We start from the raw sequence: 9413 nt of genomic DNA on the forward strand, positions 1-9413 counted from the left end.
TTTTAAATGTTCATTTTGCCTATATAATCTAAGATCATTTCAGAAAAGCTGGGGTAAATTAAACATTTTACCTAGAGTTAGATATTCATGATTTGATTCCCTTCAAAAAGACAGTTAGGTTCAGACCAAAAGTTCTCTGAGTACTGGGATCAACATTCTCAGATGCCACAGAAATGGGCACTCACCATTATTTCCTAACCTTCAGCTTCTATCTTCCTTAGAGCACTTACCATCAACCACTGCATATTTTTTAATTATTTGATTTTGCTTTGAACTCCCACTAGAAACAGGTAAATTCCTGAGAGTAAGGGCTTTGCTCTGTTCTTCACTCTCTGGTACATGTTTGGTTTTATTTATTTCTGAGAGAGAGAGAGAGAGAGCAGGGGAGGGTCAGAGAGAGAGGGAGACACAGAATCTGAAACAGGCTCCAGGCTCTGAGCTGGCTGTCAGCACAGAGCCTGACACGTGGCTCGAACCCACAAACTATGAGATCAGGACCTGGGCCGAAGTCAGACGCTTAACCGACTAAGCCACCCAGGTACCCCAGGTACATATTTGTTAAAGCACACATTTGTTAAAAGCAATCAGATGACTGAGGGCCCTTGTATAACTCAATTCTCCCATGAGAGGCAAAGCCTCCTCTTCCACTATCACACCTCCCCCTCCCCTTCACCTTCTTCCATGCCCATCATCATCCGATACTGTTCAGCACCCAGAGTACCTTGGAGTGTAGCAGGTAACCCATGACATCAGTATTTGTAACAAGGATTCACATCTCTTATGTTTTATGATGGTTTTCTGTATATTGTGTTTCTAGTGTTTTCCTCTTATCAATCTTAAACAATTGTGGCAGCTGCTTGGGTGCTGAAGTAGGGCAGAATGTGCTGGGCTTTAGGGGTGTGTTGGGGGTGAGGATAAAGGGGTGAAGAAAGAATGGGCTGCTACTTATCATTGTTAGTCCCCAGCCTCAGATGGGGAAAATGAGGACAGTGAGGCTCATGACTTGCCCCAAACCCCTAGAATGCTAACAAGCTTCCCTTTGGGGCCCCATAGCACTTTCTACCAAGGCACCCATGCTTCTCTGATTCCCATTAAACTGCAAACTCCTGAGGTTAGGGTCTAGGTTTTGTTTGCTTTTGTAATCCCACATCCTAGAATGGTACTTGGCACATAGTAGGTGCTCAGTTGTACACCTGTTAACTCAATTGCCTAAAGTAACATAGCTAGTAAGTGACAGATTTTTGACTAAAACCCATGCCTTCTGATTACCTTTGCATTAGATAAAGTCTTGGAATGATCCATCTATAGTGTAACAAATGCAGTCCCTCCTTGCTTTGAGTTTCATTTCTTGTTTTCCTCCTCTCATTTCACCTTTTGTTATTGCTCTGCCTTCCTACCACTCACTCTTTGGACTGGTCTTGCAGTGGGCTTTAAAACAAAAGGGTGTTTCTGGGCAATCATCAAAACATCTTTGCAAATTGCATCTCATTCATGGTCAGGAGAGGGTGAGGAAACCAGGGATTCCCCCAGTGCCCTGGCCACTCACTGGCAGGCAGTGGTCCAAAAAGCAGCAGCATCTTTCCGCCTCTTCATCCATGCTTGATGAAGAGGGTGAGAGAGGAGGGATGTGGGAGCAAGCTGAAATTTTAAGGAGCTGCAGAAATCCAGCAAGTGACCATAAAACCCCAGGAAGGCAGGCTTTGAATAAAGTCAATAGCAATGGAGTTTCACTTACATGCCAGACATTGTGCTAAACTCTATTCATAAGACTTCCTATTTAATCCGTGTAGCAATCCTAGAGGACAGGTCTTACTACACCCCTTTCGCAGAAGATAAAACAGAGGCCAGAAGTGACTTGCCCAATGGCACACATGTAGTTAGTTTTTTTTTTTTAATTTTTTTTAATGTTTTTATTTATTTTTAAGAGAGAGAGAGACAGCGTGAGCAGGGGAGGGTCAGAGAGAGAAGGAGATACAGACTCTGAAACAGGCTCCAGGCTCTGAGCTGGCAGTCAGCACAGAGCCCGACGCGGGGCTCGAACCCACGAACCGCGAGATCCTGACCTAAGCGAAAGTCGGCCGCTTAACCGACTAAGCCACCCAGGCGCCCCGTCACATGTAGTTAGTTTTACAATCGATGTTAGAACCCAGGCTTCTCTGCCTTCGGAGCCAGGCATTATGCTCTTCCGGGATACCCACGCTTTTCCGGAGGTCCCTCTCCCAGGGGCCGCCGCCCAGGGGATGGCGCTGTCCTCGGGGCGGGTGCCGTCCTGGGCGCGGCCGGCGCGGAGGGGACGCGCCGAGCGGGCGGGCGGAGGCTGGGCGCGCAGCTGCCGCGGTGCTGCGGGGCCCGGGCGGGCGCGGGCGAGCACGGCGGAGCAGATGGCGCCGGCGGGGGGGGGGGGGGGGGGGGGGCGGCCGTTTGGCCTTCGTAGCACTTTCCTTCGCGCATATGTTGCGGACGGGCGGGGGCGGGGGGGGAGGACGACCTCGAGCCCGCTGAGGCGGCCGGTTGCTAGCCCTGTTTCTTAACTCTTAAGCCCAACTCTGACCCGCGTCCGTGGGAGAGGGGCTTGGCACTGACGCATCAGCTCAGCCCCTGGGTGACAACCGTTCTACTTGTCGTTCTCATCATAAAGCTACAAGGATGGTCCTAGTCCCATTTTACAGCTGAAAAACTGAGGTCCAAGAAGGAACTGACCATCAACAGGACCAGAAGTGAAACTGAAGTTGACGGACTCCTGCCTGAGTGCTTGGCTCCACTTGGGGACCACTGTGTCCCCAACCTAAGGGTCCCATTAAAAAGTAAGGAACCTCCTTAATTTTGCCTCTCTGTGTTCCAAAAGACAGCCTTCATTCTGTAGGGCCTTTGCATATGATGTCCTTTTGAAACTTCTCCCCAGTTCCTCCTATCACCACCCCTCCCCCCATTTCCTCCAGTGGCTCCTTCAGATCACAGATCAGGTGTCATTTAGCAGAAGGCTTCGCTGAATAGCGCCATAGCCCTGACCACCCTTTTGGACCATTTGATTAATGTGTGTGCTCCTGCCCCGCCCCTAAGCTGTAAGTTGCCTGAGGACAGGAAGTGGGTGTACACTTTTTGCTCAGCATCAGATCCCAGTACATAATAGGCGCTTAAGAAATAGATGTGAATGAATGAGTAATTGAGTGGATGAATGAATAAATGAACAGGCTTTGTGAACTAACACCTGCTTCCTCACCAGCCAATGATCAGCTGGTTGGGGAGGGGAGGGCAGGTAATACAAGAATGAAGGACTGTTTGGAAATTCTGGGCCTTTTCAACTGCAGCTTTTTATTAATTAAATGTGTCCTGTGGCTGTTTCCCATCCTTCTCTTCACCCGCCTCCCTGTTGCCCTGTGACTAGAGACCCAGCCCTTCTTCTGTTGACAGAATGGAGTCTTCCTTATGCTGATGAATGAAGTGACCCTTAATAAGATGCAACCAGGCCAGAAAAAGCCAAATGAGAAAGTTGGCAGCATTGTAAGTGGTTTTTTCAGGGGAAAAGTGGGAAAATGGACATTAAAATGAATCCTTTAAGTTGCTTTTCTGACCTGCTTGGTGGGAGAGCTACGGATTCCAGGACGTTGGAGAGCTTCCCAGATGGGAAGAATTCAGAAGCAACAAATATTTACTGATGTCTGCTAGGTGCCAAGGCTCCTTGGGGCTTTTTGACAAATAGCTCGAAAGACGCTTGGCACATTCAAGACCTCATTTGAACCTCCCCCAAACTGGGGGACTGAGGTTCACTGCCTTCATTCTTCCGAAAAGGGAACAGGCTCATAAAGTCAAATGGTTTTCATTGCTCTTTGAAAGGGCCAAGCATGATTTTTAAAAAAACCTCTTAGGTTCATTGGTACTCGATTTTGCAGGTTGATAATTTGGCTGCTTTAAACCATTTCCCTGACTGGGAAAATGATTTCCTCCTTGAGAGGTCTCGGATTGACAGAGGCTGATGTACTTCATTTACTGAATTCAGTAACTTGCAGTTCATTCAAAAGACTAATAGCAGTAAGTCCTTAGCAGGACCAATAGCGATAGCTTATCAGTACTCATCACTTATTGACTAAGTGGCGCTATTAAATTAACATGTTGAATACTTTATATACATTAGGTCACTTAAACTTCACAACAACTCCAATGAAGTGGGCACAATTTCAGTCCCTGTTTTACACATGAAGGAACAGAGGGTCCAAGAAGTTAAGTAACTTCCCCAAGACCAACCCACTTGGGATTCCAACCCAGACAGTTCACCACTAGTTGCTACCATGTTAATAATTTTCAGGCTGTTCTCCAAGGAACCCCAGGGTTCTCCCCCACCCCCAGAGGTGAAAGAGTTTGAGGCCAAGGGACATGTGGCTGAGCAGTCCTGAAAGCCTAGTCCACTCCAGCCAGCTCTGTTCTTTTCCTCTAACGCAAATCTGCATGATTTTGTTGGGCAGAGAATTTCCAGGACTAAAAATATTTAAAGGTTGTGATGTAGTAGACAATACTACTGGTCCCACAACTTCTGGAGATCCAGTGCTGTCTCCTCTGTGGATCCCACAGTGGCCGGCTCTGTGTCTCACTAAATAAAAGGTGCATTGGATGAAATGTATCAGATCATTTAGGGATAGCTGTCCCACTGCATTTTATTCTTTCCTCCATTCAGAACTTCCACAGGCACCCACAGCCATTCAGACAAGACTTTTCCAGATCTGTCTCCAGCTGGTGGTTGTGGAGAGGGTTTGTATAGGTCAGAGATGAGACTTGGTGGAAATGACTTGAGAACAATCGCAGAAGGCACCTTGACTGTGGCTTCAATTTATTCCCAGGAATTTCCCGGAGTTATGGTGGGAAAGGTCAACAGCATTATGATAGAGAAAATCAGAAGCCTCAGGCTTTGGAGGCTGGGGAAGAGGGCTCTGCTACTGGAGAGAAGATAATGATTTTGCCTTTGGGTTATATTGAAGATTGAGGCACACATATGCATACAGTCAGCCTCCTGGCTGCCCAGCCTGTTCCCATATCCATACCTTTCTCCATCCATACCCACAAATTTTTGTGATTAATATCTTCAAGGTTACTTTTGATGCTTATTATGTATTCCTATCCTATTATGTTCTCTAATATTAGACATGTGGCCAAATTGGATATTAGCAAAAACTAAAACTAAAAACCATTAGCTAAAACTAAAATCAGATAAGGGTATACATTAAAATAAATGGTCAAGATGGAGAAGAGAATGTGAGTGCAGGTATGCAGATGGTAACATCCTAAATAGTTTCTGCTGTTGAGCTTCAAAACTAACTCTGAGCTTCCTGGTGGCCAGAGTGAAAAGCGAAAGACACTCTATTGTATGATTCCAGTTTTCTTTGAAAACAGTGCTTTGAAGGGCCATAAATGTAGGATTTTAAAGGTCCCTAAATGCAGAAATTAAAGACTGATTTTGTGGAGAAATACATGGAACCACAAATCTTTCAAATAATCCTCCCTAAATAGTGCTTTCCTCAGTAGAGCTTGGGCTAGGACTTAGGCAGAAGGTAGTTCAAGCTTTGAGTATGTGCACTATGTTTGCTTATTAAATGCAGATCCAACCTCAGAATTTCTATCCAGCCCATGACCAAATTTACTCACTCAGTGAACATTCTTCAAATCCAGAGAGAAAGATGAATAAGTTATGTGAAGTGAGCCTCACTCAAATACATAGTTTTAAATTCTTACAAATAAAATTTGCATTGATCTTATATAGGTGCCTCTCCTGCTACTTCTTTTCCATATCATGGTCCAAGCAAGTTCTGCCAGTCTGTTTAGATCTGGCCTTGGTATTTCTGGTTCACTTAGCCAGTACACCATTCATCTGCAAGGAAGGAAGAGAATAAAGATGTCATCAATAATATTCCTACAGAGCCTCCAAATCAACCAAGTTCTCCTAGTATGGGAGGCTGTAATTTGTTCCCTGATATATGGGGATTGCTTTTCTTCGGTAGCTGAGGCCCAATCAGTCTTCAGAGGTGGTTGTAATTAATAGGTAAGGAAGTGCAAATACATCTGAATTAATAGAGCCACTAGGTGTGACTAACTATAATATGATTACATGTGAAATTAACCCAGAGATCAAACTTAATCAATCCAGACTAATAACTGCCAGGACAACAATTTGTGGTTTTAGATGAGTTTACGTTGAAAGGAACTAAGGAAAATGAACTCTGTTAGAATGTAAAGGCTGCATTTTTTTAAAAAGTGTGAGCAGCATACTAAGATTATAAACATGTATGTAGAGAGGAGCTTGGGTGGCTCAGTCGGTTAAGTGTCTTGACTTCGGCTCAGGTCATGATCTCACAGTTCGTGGGCTCGAGCCCCACATCAGGCTCTGTGCTGACAGCCAGCTCAAAGCCTGGAGCCTGCTTCAGATTCTGTATCTCCCTTTCTCTCTGACTCTCCCCTGCTCACGCTGTCTGTCTCTCTCTCTCTCAGAAATAAATAAAACAATAAAAAAAATAAACGTGGATGTAGATGATATTAGTGTCCAGATGTCAGATAACCAAACCATTATTTATATTGACAAGTGAAAGTAAGCAAAATTAGAAAAACCAGAAATTAGTAAAGAGAAGCACAAACTTTTTTCAAAGATTTTCATTTTTAAGTGATCTCTATATCACTTAAACAGGGCTCAAACTCAGAATCCTGAGATCAAGGGTCACATACTCTATTGACTGAGACAGTCAGGTGCCCCAAGAGAAGCACAAATTTAAAAAATGAAGCTGAGGGGGTGCCTGGATGGCCTAGTCGGTTGAGCGTCCAGCTTCAGCTGAGGTCATGATCTCACAGTTCATGAGTTGAAGCCCCACATTAGGCTCTGTGCTGACAGCTCAGAGCCTGGAACCTGCTTTGGATTCTGTGTCTCCCTCTCTCCCTGCCCCTCCTTTGCTTGTGCTCGGTCTCTCAGAAATAAACACTTAAAAAGTTAAAAAAAAATGAAGCTGAGGTTACTGTAGGGGTTGTGGGAGGGAAGATGGACTACATGGGTAAGGGGCATTAAGGAATCTATTCCTGAATCATTATTGCACTATAGACTAACTAACTTGGATGTAAATTAAAAAAAAAAAAATTTTTTTTAAAAGCGAAGCTTAAAGAGTATAGAATCTGAGTTTCCCAAATGCTGTAACTTTTATTATTTATTCATCTGATTCCAGTAACATAAAAAATTACTAGATAATATTTCACTACTAGAATATACAATCTATAAAGAGAAAGATGAAAAACAGCCATAAATTTACAACTCTGCTTGAGAACCGCAACATCAACAAATGAGGTGCATCGCATCATGATCACAAACCTTCCCTTCCACCCCCACCCCAGAGGCAAACACTACCCTGACTTTCGTGTTTTGCTATTGTGGTAGATTATATGGCCAGTCCCAATTTGTCACCCCTCACTGTAGCCACACCTTTTTCTACGTAACTTTGCAGAGCCCTCTCACTGTGGATAGTGCACAGTTCCCTCTTTTTTTTCTTTAGTTGGTCATGTAACCTTCTTTGTCTGAGAGAAAGAAGCAGAAATGATATGTCAGTTCTAAGCCCAAGCCTCAGTAGTCTTTCTGGATTCCCACTTGCCTTTTTGCACCTTTTCCATGACAAACAGACAAACAAACATGCCTGGACTGCCAGTCAAGGAGAAGGATGGAAGACACGTGGAGCAGAGCGGAGTTATCCCAGCCGGGCCCAGCCTGCATCAGCCAACCCCCAGTTCCACGAGAGTAAACAGTGGTGGTTTCAAGACACTGAATTTTAGGGACGCCTGGGTGGCTCATTCAGTTGAGCGTCCGACTTCGGCTTAGGTCATGATCTCGCGGTTTGTGGGTTCGAGTCCTCTGTCGGGCTCTGTGCTGACAACTCGCTCAGAGCCTGGAGCCTGTTTCCAATTTTGTGTCTTCCTCTCTCTCTGACCCTCCCTTGCTCATGCTGTCTCTCTCTCTCTCTCTCTCAGAAATAAATAAAACATTAAAAAAAATTTAAGACACTGAATTTCAGGTGATTCCTTATACAGTGTTTTTTGTGGCTATCTCTAACTTCCACACACATCCTCTCTTTTCCTTATAGTTTTAGTACAGATGTGCCCTTGAACATACTGTTTCAAACTATGAAAACCGTGTTTTCAAACCATATATAAAAGGTTGAGCTCTTTTGCATGGCTGGCATGCGGATTGCAAAGGTACAAGTCAATGATTGGAAAAAGCCCCCAAATCAGCCAAGCGTATATAAAATTACAATCATAAGCAGGTAAACAGACTGTCAAATGGACACTCTGCCAACGAGCCCATCCAGTCAGGTCACTATAAACAATCAAAGCAGCACACAGATGATAATGCTGTTGAGCAAAACGGCAGAGAGATAAAGACTGAGCCCTCCATTTGTGAGTGCATCCCATCCAAGGCAGACTGTGGAGTCAGGCACACCCATCTCATAGCCTCACGCCCTCCTTTTTCACTGGTGTAAATTTGAGCAGTCAGTTTATTCTCTTGGAGGCTCAGTTTTGCCATCTGAGAAACAGAGATGATAATGTCCCCCAGCACAACACCGTTCATTCACTCACCCTTTTGAAGCAAGAGGTCTCAATTCTAACTTCTATAAAGGGGATGAGAGTTGATGGAATAAGGCCTAGGATGGAAAGAAAGAGGAACTTTTTTCTTCTGAGGCACAGACGATTTGTGAATTGAAGGAAACACATTTGAAGAATGTCCAGCTGACATCATTTCCCTTCGCAGTGAAGAAGACCAAGTCATCTGCAGGTTTGGGTGCATCAGAGTTAATGTCCTGTGGAAAGAGCTCTGAACAGCCAGAGGAGAGAAAAGCAATTCAGCTGCTTTGTGTTAGATCTTTAAATACTTAGAGACTACATAGTATATTAGATTATGTAATGATTTCAGGGGTTAGCTCCACACTCCCATTTTACACATGGGAGAACCAAGGCCCAGAGGGATCAAATCCTGATTAAATCATACAGTGAATTAGGGCACATCTGGGACTTGAATGCCAGGCTTCTGACTCCCATTCATTCTGGGGATTATTTGTTACCCAGAATTTGTTTCTAGAACCTCTAAACTTCCTCTTGAGGAATGTTATGTGTAGTTCTCATATCATCATCCCTTTTAAGGCTGGGAAAGCCAAGTTTTAGTAATCTTTCCTCATAAATTTCATTGCATGAAACTTTAAATTTTGTTTTCAATGTTTATTGAGAGAGAGAGAGCACAAGTAGGGAAGGGGCAGAGAGAGGGAGACAGAATCTGAAACAGGCTCCAGGCTCCGAGCTGTCAGCACAGAGCCCAACATGGGGCTCGAACTCAGGAACAGCGAGACCATGACCTGAGCTGAGGTCAGATGCTCAACCGACTGAGGCACTCAAGTTTTTTTTTC

The 9413-nt window shown here is 44.5% G+C and overlaps 1 long non-coding RNA gene across 1 annotated transcript; it reads left to right on the forward strand.

The window, feature by feature from the left end:
• Window positions 1-2484: 2484 nt before the first annotated feature.
• LOC120232536 lies at window positions 2485-7816 on the forward strand. The gene is made up of 3 exons (XR_005528590.1): window positions 2485-2804; window positions 3412-3501; window positions 7642-7816. It is a non-coding gene; the product is annotated as an uncharacterized LOC120232536 (long non-coding RNA).
• Window positions 7817-9413: the final 1597 nt, after the last annotated feature.

This window comes from Hyaena hyaena, unplaced genomic scaffold, assembly GCF_003009895.1.
Source record: "Hyaena hyaena isolate Hyena2069 unplaced genomic scaffold, ASM300989v1 scaffold_74, whole genome shotgun sequence".
In the NCBI taxonomy this organism is placed as follows: Eukaryota; Metazoa; Chordata; class Mammalia; order Carnivora; family Hyaenidae; genus Hyaena; species Hyaena hyaena.